The sequence below is a fragment of the Oncorhynchus keta genome, unplaced genomic scaffold (genome assembly GCF_023373465.1).
Source record: "Oncorhynchus keta strain PuntledgeMale-10-30-2019 unplaced genomic scaffold, Oket_V2 Un_contig_2616_pilon_pilon, whole genome shotgun sequence".
NCBI lineage: Eukaryota > Metazoa > Chordata > Actinopteri > Salmoniformes > Salmonidae > Oncorhynchus > Oncorhynchus keta.
In genome coordinates, this window is record NW_026284824.1 from 33,294 (window position 1) to 52,109 (window position 18,816).

The following is an 18,816-nucleotide window of genomic DNA, read 5'->3' on the forward strand; positions in this document are numbered from 1 at the left end:
CTGAGTAGAAACACAATACATATTCATACTGAGTAGAAACACAATACATATTCATACTGAGTAGAAACACAATACATATTGAGTAGAAACACAATACATATTCATACTGAGTAGAAACACAATACATATTCATACTGAGTAGAAACACAATACATATTGAGTAGAAACACAATACATATTCATACTGAGTAGAAACACAATACATATTGAGTAGAAACACAATACATATTCATACTGAGTAGAAACACAATACATATTCATACTGAGTAGAAACACAATACATATTCATACTGAGTAGAAACACAATACATATTCATACTGAGTAGAAACACAATACATATTCATATTGAGTAGAAACACAATACATATTCATACTGAGTAGAAACACAATACATATTCATACTGAGTAGAAACACAATACATAGAAACACAATACATATTGAGTAGAAACACAACACTGAGTAGAAACACAATACATATTGAGTAGAAACACAATACATATTGAGTAGAAACACAATACATATTGAGTAGAAACACAATACATATTGAGTAGAAATACAATACATATTCATACTGAGTAGAAACACAATACATATTGAGTAGAAACACAATACATATTGAGTAGAAACACAATACATATTCATACTGAGTAGAAACACAATACATATTCATACTGAGTAGAAATACAATACATATTCATATTGAGTAGAAACCCCAAAGCTCTAACCGCTAGGCTACCTGCCTCCCTAACTAGTGGGTTACCACCCCAAAGCTCTAACCGCTAGGCTACCTGCCTCCCTAACTAGTGGGTTACCACCCCAAAGCTCTAACCACTAGGCTACCTGCCTCCCTAACTAGTGGGTTACCACCCCAAAGCTCTAACCGCTCGGCTACCTGCCTCCCTAACTAGTGGGTTACCACCCCAAAGCTCTAACCGCTAGGCTACCTGCCTCCCTAACTTTTGAGTTACCACCCCAAAGCTCTAACCGCTAGGCTACCTGCCTCCCTAACTAGTGGGTTACCACCCCAAAGCTCTAACCGCTAGGCTACCTGCCTCCCTAACTAGTGGGTTACCACCCCAAAGCTCTAACCGCTAGGCTACCTGCCTCCCTAACTAGTGGGTTACCACCCCAAAGCTCTAACCGCTAGGCTACCTGCCTCCCTAACTAGTGGGTTACCACCCCAAAGCTCTAACCGCTAGGCTACCTGCCTCCCTAACTAGTGGGTTACCACCCCAAAGCACTAACCGCTAGGCTACCTGCCTCCCTAACTAGTAGGCTACCTGCCTCCCTAACTTTTGGGTTACCACCCCAAAGCTCTAACCGCTAGGCTACCTGCCTTCCTAACTAGTGGGTTACCACCCCAAAGCTCTAACCGCTAGGCTACCTGCCTTCCTAACTAGTGGGTTACCACCCCAAAGCTCTAACCGCTAGACTACCTGCCTCCCTAACTAGTGGGTTACCACCCCAAAGCTCTAACCGCTAGGCTACATGCCTCCCTAACTTTTGGGTTACCACCCCAAAGCTCTAACCGCTAGGCTACCTGCCTCCCTAACTAGTGGGTTACCACCCCAAAGCTCTAACCGCTAGGCTAACTGCCTCCCTAACTAGTGGGTTACCACCCCAAAGCTCTAACCGCTAGGCTACCTGCCTCCCTAACTAGTGGGTTACCACCCCAAAGCTCTAACCGCTAGGCTACCTGCCTCCCTAACTAGTGGGTTACCACCCCAAAGCTATAACCACTAGGCTACCTGCCTCCCTAACTTGCGCCCAACTTCATTTTGGTTGGAGGAGATATGGGCAGAAACATACAAAAAATATAAACGAAATATTGAATCAACATTTATGGACAATTAAAATAAACACATGTCAAAACCAGAACACCATGTCAAATCAACATTTATGGACAATTAAAATAAACACATGTCAAAACCAGAACACCATGTCAAATCAACATTTATGGACAATTAAAATAAACACATGTCTAATTCAGACTAAAATACTCACTTCTTAATTCTCTCCCCGAAGCATGCGATTTCCTCCAACAGGTTTTGGACAGTGATGACAGTCTCTTGAACCATGTGAATTTTTTCCATCAAACCTCTCTTCTCGGATTCCTACAACATTAAAGGACCAGTCAGTTCTACATGTCTTTAGAGACATTAAAGGACCAGTCAGTTCTACATGTCTTTAGATACATTAAAGGACCAGTCAGTTCTGCATGTCTTGAGATACATTAAAGGACCAGTCAGTTCTACATGTCTTTAGAGACATTAAAGGACCAGTCAGTTCTGCATGTCTTTAGATACATTGAAGGACCAGTCAGTTCTACATGTCTTTAGAGACATTAAAGGACCAGTCAGTTCTACGTCTTTAGATACATTAAAGGACCAGTCAGTTCTACATGTCTTTAGATACATTAAAGGACCAGTCAGTTCTACGTCTTTAGATACATTAAAGGACCAGTCAGTTCTACATGTCTTTAGATACATTAAAGGACCTGTCAGTTCTACATGTCTTTAGATACATTAAAGGACCAGTCAGTTCTACGTGTCTTTAGATACATTATAGGACCAGTCAGTTCTACATGTCTTTAGATACATTAAAGGACCAGTCAGTTCTACATGTCTTTAGATACATTAAAGGACCAGTCAGTTCTACATGTCTTTAGATACATTAAAGGACCAGTCAGTTCTACATGTCTTTAGATACATTAAAGGACCAGTCAGTTCTACGTCTTTAGATACATTAAAGGACCAGTCAGTTCTACATGTCTTTAGATACATTAAAGGACCAGTCAGTTCTACATGTCTTTAGATACATTAAAGGACCAGTCAGTTCTACATGTCTTTAGATACATTAAAGGACCAGTCAGTTCTACATGTCTTTAGATACATTAAAGGACCAGTCAGTTCTACATGTCTTTAGATACATTAAAGGACCAGTCAGTTCTACATGTCTTTAGATACATTAAAGGACCAGTCAGTTCTACATGTCTTTAGATACATTAAAGGAACAGTCAGTTCTACATGTCTTTAGATACATTAAAGGACCAGTCAGTTCTACATGTCTTTAGATACATTAAAGGACCAGTCAGTTCTACATGTCTTTAGATACATTAAAGGACCAGTCAGTTCTACATGTCTTTAGATACATTAAAGGACCAGTCAGTTCTACATGTCTTTAGATACATTAAAGGACCAGTCAGTTCTACATGTCTTTAGATACATTAAAGGACCAGTCAGTTCTACATGTCTGACAGACGTCTATAGTCAGACAGACAGAACCTCTACAGTCAGACAGACAGAACCTCCACAGTCAGACAGAACGTCTACAGTCAGACAGACAGAACCTCTACAGTCAGACAGACAGAACCTCTACAGTCAGACAGAACGTCTACAGTCAGACAGATCCTCTACAGTCAGACAGATCCTCTACAGTCAGACAGACAGAACCTCTACAGTCAGACAGAACGTCTACAGTCAGACAGATCCTCTACAGTCAGACAGATCCTCTACAGTCAGACAGACAGAACCTCTACAGTCAGACAGACAGAACCTCCACAGTCAGACAGAACGTCTACAGTCAGACAGATCCTCTACAGTCAGACAGACAGAACCTCTACAGTCAGACAGAACGTCTACAGTCAGACAGATCCTCTACAGTCAGACAGACAGAACCTCTACAGTCAGACAGACAGAACCTCTACAGTCAGACAGACAGAACCTCCACAGTCAGACAGAACCTCTACAGTCAGACAGACAGAACGTCTACAGTCAGACAGACAGAACCTCTACAGTCAGACAGACAGAACCTCTACAGTCAGACAGACAGAACGTCTACAGTCAGACAGACAGAACCTCTACAGTCAGACAGACAGAACCTCTACAGTCAGACAGACAGAACCTCTACAGTCAGACAGACAGAACCTCTACAGTCAGACAGACAGAACCTCTACAGTCACAGACAGATCCTCTACAGTCAGACAGACAGATCCTCTACAGTCAGACAGACAGAACCTCTACAGTCACAGACAGATCCTCTACAGTCAGACAGACAGATCCTCTACAGTCAGACAGACAGATCCTCTACAGTCAGACAGACAGAACCTCTACAGTCAGACAGACAGAACCTCTACAGTCAGACAGACAGAACCTCTACAGTCAGACAGACAGAACCTCTACAGTCAGACAGACAGAACCTCTACAGTCAGACAGATCCTCTACAGTCAGACATAACCTCTACAGTCAGACAGACAGATCCTCTACAGTCAGACATAACCTCTACAGTCAGACAGACAGAACCTCCACAGTCAGACAGACAGATCCTCTACAGTCAGACAGACAGAACCTCCACAGTCAGACAGACAGATCCTCTACAGTCAGACAGACAGATCCTCTACAGTCAGATCCTCTACAGTCAGACAGACAGATCCTCTACAGTCAGACAGACAGATCCTCTCCAGTCAGACAGATCCTCTAGAGTCAGACAGACAGATCCTCTACAGTCAGACAGACAGAGCTTCTACAGTCAGACAGACAGAACCTCCACAGTCAGACAGAACGTCTACAGTCAGACAGATCCTCTACAGTCAGACAGACAGAACCTCTACAGTCAGACAGACAGAACCTCTACAGTCAGACAGACAGAACCTCCACAGTCAGACAGAACGTCTACAGTCAGACAGATCCTCTACAGTCAGACAGACAGAACCTCTACAGTCAGACAGACAGAACCTCCACAGTCAGACAGAACGTCTACAGTCAGACAGATCCTCTACAGTCAGACAGACAGAACCTCTACAGTCAGACAGACAGAACCTCTACAGTCAGACAGACAGAACCTCCACAGTCAGACAGAACCTCTACAGTCAGACAGACAGAACGTCTACAGTCAGACAGACAGAACCTCTACAGTCAGACAGACAGAACCTCTACAGTCAGACAGACAGAACGTCTACAGTCAGACAGACAGAACCTCTACAGTCAGACAGACAGAACCTCTACAGTCAGACAGACAGAACCTCTACAGTCAGACAGACAGAACCTCTACAGTCAGACAGACAGATCCTCTACAGTCACAGACAGATCCTCTACAGTCAGACAGACAGATCCTCTACAGTCAGACAGACAGAACCTCTACAGTCACAGACAGATCCTCTACAGTCAGACAGACAGATCCTCTACAGTCAGACAGACAGATCCTCTACAGTCACAGACAGATCCTCTACAGTCAGACAGACATATCCTCTACAGTCAGACAGACAGAACCTCTACAGTCAGACAGACAGAACCTCTACAGTCAGACAGACAGAACCTCTACAGTCAGACAGACAGAACCTCTACAGTCAGACAGACAGAACCTCTACAGTCAGACAGACAGATCCTCTACAGTCACAGACAGATCCTCTACAGTCAGACATAACCTCTACAGTCAGACATAACCTCTACAGTCAGACAGACAGATCCTCTACAGTCAGACAGACAGATCCTCTACAGTCAGACATAACCTCTACAGTCAGACAGACAGAACCTCCACAGTCAGACAGACAGATCCTCTACAGTCAGACAGACAGATCCTCTACAGTCAGATCCTCTACAGTCAGACAGACAGATCCTCTCCAGTCAGACAGATCCTCTACAGTCAGACAGACAGATCCTCTCCAGTCAGACAGATCCTCTACAGTCAGACAGACAGATCCTCTCCAGTCAGACAGATCCTCTAGAGTCAGACAGACAGATCCTCTACAGTCAGACAGACAGAGCTTCTACAGTCAGGTAGATCTTCTATGTAGAAACCCAGCATTATCAGTCATTACCAACTAAAATGACTATGTAGAAACCAGGTATTATGAGTCATTACTATGTAGAAACCCAGCATTATCAGTCATTAACAACTAAAAATACTATGTAGAAACCAGGTATTATGAATCATTACTATGTAGAAACCCAGCATTATTAGCCATTACTATGTAGAAACTCAGCATTATCAGTCATTGCTATGTAGAAACTCGGCATTATCCGACATTACTATGTAGAACCCCAGCATTATAAGTCATTACCATGTAGCACCCCCAGCATTATCAGTTATTGTTATGTAGAAACTCAGTATTATCAGATAAGAGCGTCTGCTAAATGACTTAAATGTAAATGTAAATGTAATTACTATGTAGAAACTCAGCATTATCAGTCATTGCGATGTAGAACCACAGCATTATCAGTCAATACTATGTAGAAACCAGGTATTATGAGTCATTATGAAACATAATGGGAAACTATGCTACCTTTTCATCTTCATCATCTTCATCGCCCAAGTCCATATTATCCTGGAAAGAAAAGATTAGTAAAGTGAAGGATAGGAAATGTCCAGACCTGTGGTTCACTACATTAATCCAGGCATTACTATGAGCTGTCCTCCCCTCAGCAGCCTCCACTGGTTGGTGTACAGTAGTAGGTCCATGTAGTGTGTCAGGATGCGAACAGATGACATCACATGACTGATCCTCTGCACTGACTAACACATGATCATGCTGAGGGCTTTGGTAGTAGTTTTAGAATCTAGGAGATAGTGGTAGTTGTAGAATCTAGGAGATAGTGGTAATAGTTGTAGAATCTAGGGCATAGTGGTAGTAGTTCTAGAATCTAGGAGATAGTGGTAATATTTGTATAATCTAGGAGATAGTGGCAGTTGCAGAATCTAGGAGATAGTGGTAGCAGTTGTAGAATCTAGGAGATAGTGGTAGTAGTTCTAGAATCTAGGAGATAGTGGTAGTAGTTCTAGAATCTAGGAGATAGTGGTAATATTTGTATAATCTAGGAGATAGTGGCAGTTGCAGAATCTAGGAGATAGTGGTAGTAGTTCTAGAATCTAGGAAGTAGTGGTAGTTGTAGAATCCAGGGGATAGTGGTAGCAGTTGTAGAATCTAGGAGATAGTGGTAGTAGTTCTAGAATCTAGGAGATAGTGGTAGTTGTAGAATCTAGGGGATAGTGGTAATAGTTGTAGAATCTAGGAGATAGTGGTAGCAGTTGTAGAATCTAGGAGATAGTGGTAGCAGTTGTAGAATCTAGGAGATAGTGGTAGTAGTTGTAGAATCTAGGGGATAGTGGTAATAGTTGTAGAATCTAGGGGATAGTGGTAATAGTTGTAGAATCTAGGAGATAGTGGTAATAGTTGTAGAATCTAGGGGATAGTGGTAATTGTTTTAGAATCTAGGAGATAGTGGTAATATTTGTAGAATCTAGGGGATAGTGGTAATAGTTGTAGAATCTAGGGGATAGTGGTAATAGTTGTAGAATCTAGGGGATCGTGGTAATAGTTGTAGAATCTAGGAGATAGTGGTAGTAGTTGTAGAATCTAGGAGATAGTGGTAGTAGTTGTAGAATCTAGGAGATAGTGGTAATAGTTGTATAATCTAGGAGATAGTGGTAGCAGTTGTAGAATCTAGGGGATAGTGGTAATAGTTGTAGAATCTAGGAGATAGTGGTAATAGTTGTAGAATCTAGGAGATATTGGTAGTTGTAGAATCTAGGAGATAGTGGTAGTTGTAGAATCTAGGGGATAGTAGTAGCAGTTCTAGAATCTAGGAGATAGTGGTAGTAGTTGTAGAATCTAGGAGATAGTGGTAATAGTTGTAGAATCTAGGAGATAGTGGTAATAGTTGTAGAATCTAGGGGATAGTGGTAGTAGTTCTAGAATCTAGGAGATAGTGGTAGTAGTTCTAGAATCTAGGAGATAGTGGTAATAGTTGTAGTATCTAGGAGATAGTGGTAATAGTTGTATAATCTAGGGGATAGTGGTAGTAGTTGTAGAATCTAGGAGATGGTGGTAGTTGTAGAATCTAGGAGATAGTGGTAATAGTTCTAGAATCTAGGTGATAGTGGTAGTAGTTGTAGAATCTAGGAGATAGTGGTAGAATCTAGGGGATAGTGGTAATAGTTGTAGAATCTAGGAGATAGTGGTAGTAGTTGTAGAATCTAGGAGATAGTGGTAGAAGTTCTAGAATCTAGGAGATAGTGGTAATAGTTCTAGAATCTAGGAGATAGTGGTAGTTGTAGAATCTAGGAGATAGTGGTAGTTGTAGAATCTAGGAGATAGTGGTAGTTGTAGAATCTATGGGATAGTGGTAATAGTTGAAGAATCTAGGAGATAGTGGTAGCAGTTGTAGAATCTAGGAGATAGTGGTAGTAGTTGTAGAATCTAGGAGATAGTGGTAATAGTTGTAGAATCTAGGGGATAGTGGTAATAGTTGTAGAATTTTGGGGATAGTGGTAATAGTTGTAGAATCTAGGGGATAGTGGTAATAGTTGTAGAATCTAGGGGATAGTGGTAATAGTTGTAGAATCTAGGAGATAGTGGTAGAATCTAGGAGATAGTGGTAGTAGTTGTAGAATCTAGGAGATAGTGGTAGTTGTAGAATCTAGGAGATAGTGGTAGTTGTCGAATCTAGGAGATAGTGGTAGGTATAGAATCTAGGAGATAGTGGTAGTTGTAGAATCTAGGAGATAGTGGTAGTAGTTGTAGAATCTAGGAGATAGTGGTAATAGTTGTAGAATCTAGGAGATAGTGGTAATAGTTGTAGAATCTAGGAGATAGTGGTAGTTGTAGAATCTAGGAGATAGTGGTAGTTGTCGAATCTAGGAGATAGTGGTAGGTGTAGAATCTAGGAGATAGTGGTAGTTGTAGAATCTAGGAGATAGTGGTAGTAGTTGTAGAATCTAGGAGATAGTGGTAATAGTTGTAGAATCTAGGAGATAGTGGTAATAGTTGTAGAATCTAGGAGATAGTGGTAGTAGTTCTAGAATCTAGGAGATAGTGGTAGTAGTTCCAGAATCTAGGAGATAGTGGTAGGTGTAGAATCTAGGAGATAGTGGTAGTTGTAGAATCTATGGGATAGTGGTAATAGTTGAAGAATCAAGGAGATAGTGGTAGCAGTTGTAGAATCTAGGAGATAGTGGTAGTTGTAGAATATAGGAGATAGTGGTAGTAGTTGTATAATCTAGGAGATAGTGGTAATAGTTGTATAATCTAGGGGATAGTGGTAGTAGTTGTAGAATCTAGGAGATGGTGGTAGTTGTAGAATCTAGGAGATAGTGGTAATAGTTCTAGAATCTAGGTGATAGTGGTAGTAGTTGTAGAATCTAGGAGATAGTGGTAGTTGTAGAATCTAGGGATAGTGGTAATAGTTGTAGAATCTAGGAGATAGTGGTAGTAGTTGTAGAATCTAGGAGATAGTGGTAGAAGTTCTAGAATCTAGGAGATAGTGGTAATAGTTCTAGAATCTAGGAGATAGTGGTAGTAGTTGTAGAATCTAGGAGATAGTGGTAGTTGTAGAATCTAGGAGATAGTGGTAGTTGTAGAATCTATGGGATAGTGGTAATAGTTGAAGAATCTAGGAGATAGTGGTAATAGTTGTAGAATCTAGGAGATAGTGGTAGTAGTTGTAGAATCTAGGAGATAGTGGTAATAGTTGTAGAATCTAGGGGATAGTGGTAATAGTTGTAGAATTTTGGGGATAGTGGTAATAGTTGTAGAATCTAGGGGATAGTGGTAATAGTTGTAGAATCTAGGGGATAGTGGTAATAGTTGTAGAATCTAGGAGATAGTGGTAATAGTTGTAGAATCTAGGAGATAGTGGTAGTAGTTGTAGAATCTAGGAGATAGTGGTAGTTGTAGAATCTAGGAGATAGTGGTAGTTGTCGAATCTAGGAGATAGTGGTAGGTATAGAATCTAGGAGATAGTGGTAGTTGTCGAATCTAGGATATAGTGGTAGGTATAGAATCTAGGAGATAGTGGTAGTTGTAGAATCTAGGAGATAGTGGTAGTAGTTGTAGAATCTAGGAGATAGTGGTAATAGTTGTAGAATCTAGGAGATAGTGGTAATAGTTGTAGAATCTAGGAGATAGTGGTAGTTGTAGAATCTAGGAGATAGTGGTAGTTGTCGAATCTAGGAGATAGTGGTAGGTGTAGAATCTAGGAGATAGTGGTAGTTGTAGAATCTAGGAGATAGTGGTAGTAGTTGTAGAATCTAGGAGATAGTGGTAATAGTTGTAGAATCTAGGAGATAGTGGTAATAGTTGTAGAATCTAGGAGATAGTGGTAGTAGTTCTAGAATCTAGGAGATAGTGGTAGTAGTTCCAGAATCTAGGAGATAGTGGTAGGTGTAGAATCTAGGAGATAGTGGTAGTTGTAGAATCTATGGGATAGTGGTAATAGTTGAAGAATCTAGGAGATAGTGGTAGCAGTTGTAGAATCTAGGAGATAGTGGTAGTTGTAGAATATAGGAGATAGTGGTAGTAGTTGTATAATCTAGGAGATAGTGGTAATAGTTGTATAATCTAGGGGATAGTGGTAGTAGTTGTAGAATCTAGGAGATGGTGGTAGTTGTAGAATCTAGGAGATAGTGGTAATAGTTCTAGAATCTAGGTGATAGTGGTAGTAGTTGTAGAATCTAGGAGATAGTGGTAGTTGTAGAATCTAGGGGATAGTGGTAATAGTTGTAGAATCTAGGAGATAGTGGTAGTAGTTGTAGAATCTAGGAGATAGTGGTAGAAGTTCTAGAATCTAGGAGATAGTGGTAATAGTTCTAGAATCTAGGAGATAGTGGTAGTAGTTGTAGAATCTAGGAGATAGTGGTAGTTGTAGAATCTAGGAGATAGTGGTAGTTGTAGAATCTATGGGATAGTGGTAATAGTTGAAGAATCTAGGAGATAGTGGTAATAGTTGTAGAATCTAGGAGATAGTGGTAGTAGTTGTAGAATCTAGGAGATAGTGGTAATAGTTGTAGAATCTAGGGGATAGTGGTAATAGTTGTAGAATTTTGGGGATAGTGGTAATAGTTGTAGAATCTAGGGGATAGTGGTAATAGTTGTAGAATCTAGGGGATAGTGGTAATAGTTGTAGAATCTAGGAGATAGTGGTAATAGTTGTAGAATCTAGGAGATAGTGGTAGTAGTTGTAGAATCTAGGAGATAGTGGTAGTTGTAGAATCTAGGAGATAGTGGTAGTTGTCGAATCTAGGAGATAGTGGTAGGTATAGAATCTAGGAGATAGTGGTAGTTGTCGAATCTAGGAGATAGTGGTAGGTATAGAATCTAGGAGATAGTGGTAGTTGTAGAATCTAGGAGATAGTGGTAGTAGTTGTAGAATCTAGGAGATAGTGGTAATAGTTGTAGAATCTAGGAGATAGTGGTAATAGTTGTAGAATCTAGGAGATAGTGGTAGTTGTAGAATCTAGGAGATAGTGGTAGTTGTCGAATCTAGGAGATAGTGGTAGGTGTAGAATCTAGGAGATAGTGGTAGTTGTAGAATCTAGGAGATAGTGGTAGTAGTTGTAGAATCTAGGAGATAGTGGTAATAGTTGTAGAATCTAGGAGATAGTGGTAATAGTTGTAGAATCTAGGAGATAGTGGTAGTAGTTCTAGAATCTAGGAGATAGTGGTAGTAGTTCCAGAATCTAGGAGATAGTGGTAGGTGTAGAATCTAGGAGATAGTGGTAGTTGTAGAATCTATGGGATAGTGGTAATAGTTGAAGAATCTAGGAGATAGTGGTAGCAGTTGTAGAATCTAGGAGATAGTGGTAGTTGTAGAATATAGGAGATAGTGGTAGTAGTTGTATAATCTAGGAGATAGTGGTAATAGTTGTATAATCTAGGGATAGTGGTAGTAGTTGTAGAATCTAGGAGATGGTGGTAGTTGTAGAATCTAGGAGATAGTGGTAATAGTTCTAGAATCTAGGTGATAGTGGTAGTAGTTGTAGAATCTAGGAGATAGTGGTAGTTGTAGAATCTAGGAGATAGTGGTAATAGTTCTAGAATCTAGGTGATAGTGGTAGTAGTTGTAGAATCTAGGAGATAGTGGTAGTTGTAGAATCTAGGGGATAGTGGTAATAGTTGTAGAATCTAGGAGATAGTGGTAGTAGTTGTAGAATCTAGGAGATAGTGGTAGTTGTAGAATCTAGGAGATAGTGGTAGTTGTAGAATCTATGGGATAGTGGTAATAGTTGAAGAATCTAGGAGATAGTGGTAATAGTTGTAGAATCTAGGAGATAGTGGTAGTAGTTGTAGAATCTAGGAGATAGTGGTAATAGTTGTAGAATCTAGGGGATAGTGGTAATAGTTGTAGAATTTTGGGGATAGTGGTAATAGTTGTAGAATCTAGGGGATAGTGGTAATAGTTGTAGAATCTAGGGGATAGTGGTAATAGTTGTAGAATCTAGGAGATAGTGGTAATAGTTGTAGAATCTAGGAGATAGTGGTAGTAGTTGTAGAATCTAGGAGATAGTGGTAGTTGTAGAATCTAGGAGATAGTGGTAGTTGTCGAATCTAGGAGATAGTGGTAGGTATAGAATCTAGGAGATAGTGGTAGTTGTAGAATCTAGGAGATAGTGGTAGTAGTTGTAGAATCTAGGAGATAGTGGTAATAGTTGTAGAATCTAGGAGATAGTGGTAATAGTTGTAGAATCTAGGAGATAGTGGTAGTTGTAGAATCTAGGAGATAGTGGTAGTTGTCGAATCTAGGAGATAGTGGTAGGTGTAGAATCTAGGAGATAGTGGTAGTTGTAGAATCTAGGAGATAGTGGTAGTAGTTGTAGAATCTAGGAGATAGTGGTAATAGTTGTAGAATCTAGGAGATAGTGGTAATAGTTGTAGAATCTAGGAGATAGTGGTAGTAGTTCTAGAATCTAGGAGATAGTGGTAGTAGTTCCAGAATCTAGGAGATAGTGGTAGGTGTAGAATCTAGGAGATAGTGGTAGTTGTAGAATCTATGGGATAGTGGTAATAGTTGAAGAATCTAGGAGATAGTGGTAGCAGTTGTAGAATCTAGGAGATAGTGGTAGTTGTAGAATATAGGAGATAGTGGTAGTAGTTGTATAATCTAGGAGATAGTGGTAGTTGTAGAATATAGGAGATAGTGGTAGTTGTCGAATCTAGGAGATAGTGGTAGGTGTAGAATCTAGGAGATAGTGGTAGTAGTTCTAGAATCTAGGAGATAGTGGTAATAGTTCTAGAATCTAGGAGATAGTGGTAGTAGTTGTAGAATATAGGAGATAGTGGTAATGGTTGTAGGGGAATAGGATTAAACATGGCTGTTTGGAGTGAGGCGCTGTACTGACCAGGTCCTGGTTGGCCCGTCCAGATGCAATCTGAAGATAGTTCCATGTGATGAGCAGAACCAGACAGAGAGGCAACATGTAGAACTCCCAATGCCACACCGCCAGCAGGAATATCTATAGGAAGAGATGAGAGGACGGGAGGGGAGAGGAGGAGAAGAGAAGTAGCATAGGACAGAGGGGAGCGGAGTCGGGAAGGAGAAGGAGTAGGGAAGGAGATGAGGGGAGAGGAGTAGGGGATGAGATGAGGGAAGAGGGAGAGCAGAGGCGGGGATGAGAGGGAAGGAGAGAAGATGATAGAAAGGAGGGGAAGAAGAAATTAAGAGAGAAGAGGAGAGGAGTAGGAAGGGTAGAGGAGGAGATGGGAGGAGGGGAGAGGAAAGGAGAGAAGCAGAGGAAAAGAGAAGAGGGGAGGAGTAGGGGAGAGGAGGGGAGAGGAGAGGAGGATGGGGAGAGAAGAGGAGATGAGAGGATGAGTACAGGGGAGAGTAGGGGAGAGGAGAGGCAGATGGGAGAAGAGGGGAGGAGAGGGGAGGAGTAGGGGGAGAGAAGAGGAGATGAGAGGATGAGTACAGGGGAGGAGTAGGGGAGAGGAGAGGCGGATGGGAGAAGAGGGAGGAGAGGGGGAGGAGTAGGGGAGAGAGAAGAGGAGATGAGAGGATGAGTACAGGGAGGAGTAGGGGGAGAGGAGAGGTGGATGGGAGAAGAGGAGAGGAGAGGGGAGGAGTAGGGGGAGAGAGAAGAGGAGATGAGAGGATGAGTACAGGGGAGGAGTAGGGGAGAGGAGAGGCAGATGGGAGAAGAGGGGAGGAGTAGGGGGAGAGAAGAGGAGATGAGAGGATGAGTACAGGGGAGGAGTAGGGGGGGAGAGAAGAGGAGAAGGGAGGGAGATGAGAGGATGAGTACAGGGAGGAGTAGGGGGGAGAGAAGAGGAGAAGGGAGGGGAGATGAGAGGATGAGTACAGGGGAGGAGTAGGGGGAGAGAAGAGGAGAAGGGAGGGAGATGAGAGGATGAGTACATATCTATACACATATCTATAGCAGGGGCTAGAATCTGTCCTCTCACAGTACATATCTATAGCAGGGGCTAGAATCTGTCCTCTCACAGTATATATCTATAGCAGGGGCTAGAATCTATCCTCTCACAGTACATATCTATAGCAGGGGCTAGAATCTGTTCTCTCACACTACATATCTATAGCAGGGGCTAGAATCTGTCCTCTCACACTACATATCTATAGCAGGGGCTAGAATCTGTCCTCTCACACTACATATCTATAGCAGGGGCTAGAATCTGTCCTCTCACACTACATATCTATAGCAGGGGCTAGAATCTGTCCTCTCACACTACATATCTATAGCAGGGGCTAGAATCTGTCCTCTCACAGTACATATCTATAGCAGGGGCTAGAATCTATCCTCTCACAGTACATATCTATAGCAGGGGCTAGAATCTATCCTCTCACAGTACATATCTATAGCAGGGGCTAGAATCTGTCCTCTCACAGTACATATCTATAGCAGGGGCTAGAATCTGTCCTCTCACAGTACATATCTATAGCAGGGGCTAGAATCTGTCCTCTCACACTACATATCTATAGCAGGGGCTAGAATCTGTCCTCTCACAGTACATATCTATAGCAGGGGCTAGAATCTGTCCTCTCACAGTACATATCTATAGCAGGGGCTAGAATCTGTCCTCTCACAGTACATATCTATAGCAGGGGCTAGAATCTATCCTCTCACAGTACATATCTATAGCAGGGGCTAGAATCTATCCTCTCACAGTACATATCTATAGCAGGGGCTAGAATCTGTCCTCTCACAGTACATATCTATAGCAGGGGCTAGAATCTGTCCTCTCACAGTACATATCTATAGCAGGGGCTAGAATCTATCCTCTCACAGTACATATCTATAGCAGGGGCTAGAATCTGTCCTCTCACAGTACATATCTATAGCAGGGGCTAGAATCTGCCCTCTCACAGTACATATCTATAGCAGGGGCTAGAATCTGTCCTCTCACAGTACATATCTATAGCAGGGGCTAGAATCTATCCTCTCACAGTACATATCTATAGCAGGGGCTAGAATCTGTCCTCTCACAGTACATATCTATAGCAGGGGCTAGAATCTATCCTCTCACAGTACATATCTATAGCAGGGGCTAGAATCTATCCTCTCACAGTACATATCTATAGCAGGGGCTAGAATCTGCCCTCTCACAGTACATATCTATAGCAGGGGCTAGAATCTATCCTCTCACAGTACATATCTACAGCAGGGGCTAAAATCTGTCCTCTCACACTACATATCTATAGCAGGGGCTAGAATCTGTCCTCTCACACTACATATCTATAGCAGGGGCTAGAATCTGTCCTCTCACAGTACATATCTATAGCAGGGGCTAGAATATGTCCTCTCACAGTACATATCTATAGCAGGGGCTAGAATCTGTCCTCTCACACTACATATCTATAGCAGGGGCTAGAATCTGTCCTCTCACAGTACATATCTATAGCAGGGGCTAGAATCTGTCCTCTCACACTACATATCTATAGCAGGGGCTAGAATCTGTCCTCTCACAGTACATATCTATAGCAGGGGCTAGAATCTGTCCTCTCACAGTACATATCTATAGCAGGGGCTAGAATCTATCCTCTCACAGTACATATCTATAGCAGGGGCTAGAATCTATCCTCTCACAGTACATATCTATAGCAGGGGCTAGAATCTATCCTCTCACAGTACATATCTATAGCAGGGGCTAGAATCTATCCTCTCACAGTACATATCTATAGCAGGGGCTAGAATCTGTCCTCTCACAGTACATATCTATAGCAGGGGCTAGAATCTATCCTCTCACAGTACATATCTATAGCAGGGGCTAGAATCTATCCTCTCACAGTACATATCTATAGCAGGGGCTAGAATCTATCCTCTCACAGTATATATCTATAGCAGGGGGTAGAATCTATCCTCTCACAGTACATATCTACAGCAGGGGCTAAAATCTGTCCTCTCACAGTACATATAGTGGGGCAAAAAAGTATTTAGTCAGCCACCAATTGTGCAAGTTCTCCCACTTAAAAAGATGAGAGAGGCCTGTCATTTTCATCATAGGTACACTTCAACTATGACAGACAAAATGAGAAAATCACATTGTAGGATTTTTTATGAATTTATTTGCAAATTATGGTGGAAAATAAGTATTTGATCACCTACAAACAAGCAAGATTTCTGGCTCTCACAGACCTGTAACTTCTTATTTTAGAGGCTCCTCTGTCCTCCACTCGTTACCTGTATTAATGGCACCTGTTTGAACTTGTTATCAGTATAAAAGACACCTGTCCACAACCTCAAACAGTCACACTCCAAACTCCACTATGGCCAAGACCAAAGAGCTGTCAAAGGACACCAGAAACAAAATTGTAGACCTGCACCAGGCTGGGAAGACTGAATCTGCAATAGGTAAGCAGCTTGGTTTGAAGAAATCAACTGTGGGAGCAATTATTAGGAAATGGAAGACATACAAGACCACTGATAATCTCCCTCGATCTGGGGCTCCACGCAAGATCTCACCCCGTGGGGTCAAAATGATCACAAGAACGGTGAGCAAAAATCCCAGAACCACACGGGGGGACCTAGTGAATGATCTGCAGAGAGCTGGGACCACAGTAACAAAGCCTACCATCAGTAACACACTACGCCGCCAGGCACTCAAATCCTGCAGTGCCAGACGTGTCCCCTTGCTTAAGCCAGTACATATCCAGGCCCGTATGAAGTTTGCTAGAGAGCATTTGGATGATCCAGAAGAAGATTGGGAGAATGTCATATGGTCAGATGAAACCAAAATATAACTTTTTGGTAAAAACTCAACTCGTCGTGTTTTTGGAGGACAAAGAATGCTGAGTTGCATCCAAACCCCATACTGTGATTTTCTGGATGTTTCTTCTCATTTTGTCTGTCCTAGTTGAAGTGTACCTATGATGAAAATTACAGGCATGGACACACATCCATACATATGTAGAAGCTGGAAGTAGAAGCCTGAGCGTTGTTGTCCATTAGTTTACTCTAATTAGGGGAGGGGTGGGAGGGTTAGAAAGTAATGAATGAAAATATCTTTTAAAAGGATACAGTGCATTGGGAAAGTATTCAGACCCCTTGGCTTTTTACACATTTTGTTACGTTACAACCTTATTCTAAAATGGATTCAATCGTTTTTTCCCCTCTTCAATCAAACACTAAATACCCCATAATGACAATGCAAGAACAGTTTAAAAAAAAATGTTGCATGTATGTAAAACCTAAATTTACGTAAACCTTATTTACGTAAGTATTCAGACCCTTTGCCCTGAGATTAAATTGAGCTCAGGTTCACCCTGTTTCCATTGATCATCCTTCAGATGTTTCTACAACTTTGTTGGAGTCCACCTGGGGGAAATTCAATTGATCTGACATGTTTTGGAAAGGCACACACCTGTCTATATATATATATATATATGAATGAATATGAGAACAAACACCATTGTAAATACAACCCATATTTATGCTTATTTATTTTCCCTTGTGTACTTTAACCATTTGTACATCGTTACAACACTGTATATATATATATAATATGACATTTGAGAGGCTGACTGCTACAGACAGAGAGAGAGAGAGGCTGACTGCTACAGACAGAGACAGAGAGAGGCTGACTGCTACAGACAGAGACAGAGAGAGGCTGACTGCTACAGACAGAGACAGAGAGAGGCTGACTGCTACAGACAGAGACAGAGAGAGGCTGACTGCTACAGACAGAGACAGAGAGAGGCTGACTGCTACAGACAGAGACAGAGAGAGGCTGACTGCTACAGACAGAGAGAGAGAGAGGCTGACTGCTACAGACAGAGAGAGAGAGGCTGACTGCTACAGACAGAGAGAGAGAGGCTGACTGCTACAGACAGAGAGAGAGAGGCTGACTGCTACAGACAGAGAGAGAGAGAGGCTGACTGCTACAGACAGAGAGAGAGAGAGGCTGACTGCTACAAACAGACAGAGAGAGAGGCTGACTGCTACAGACAGAGAGAGAGAAAGGCTGACTGCTACAGACAGAGACAGAGAGAGAGGCTGACTGCTACAGACAGAGAGAGAGAGAGGCTGACTGCTACAAACAGACAGAGAGAGAGGCTGACTGCTACAGACAGAGAGAGAGAGAGGCTGACTGCTACAGACAGAGACAGAGAGACAGAGAGAGAGAGGCTGACTGCTACAGACAGAGAGAGAGAGGCTGACTGCTACAGACAGAGAGAGAGGCTGACTGCTACAGACAGAGAGAGAGAGAGGCTGACTGCTACAGACAGAGAGAGAGAGAGGCTGACTGCTACAGACAGAGAGAGAGAGAGGCTGACTGCTACAAACAGACAGAGAGAGAGGCTGACTGCTACAGACAGAGAGAGAGAAAGGCTGACTGCTACAGACAGAGACAGAGAGAGAGATGCTGACTGCTACAGACAGAGACAGAGAGAGAGAGGCTGACTGCTACAGACAGAGACAGAGAGAGAGATGCTGACTGCTACAGACAGAGAGAGAGAGAGGCTGACTGCTACAGACAGAGAGAGAGAGAGGCTGACTGCTACAAACAGAGAGAGAGAGAGAGGCTGACTGCTACAGACAGAGACAGAGAGAGGCTGACTGCTACAAACAGAGAGAGAGAGAGGCTGAC

The 18,816-nt window shown here is 42.1% G+C and overlaps 1 pseudogene; it reads right to left on the reverse strand.

Moving 5' to 3' along the window:
• The window catches only part of LOC127922535 (multiple C2 and transmembrane domain-containing protein 2-like), a 147,647-nt pseudogene that overhangs the window by 6,527 nt on the left and 122,304 nt on the right, over positions 1–18,816 (reverse strand).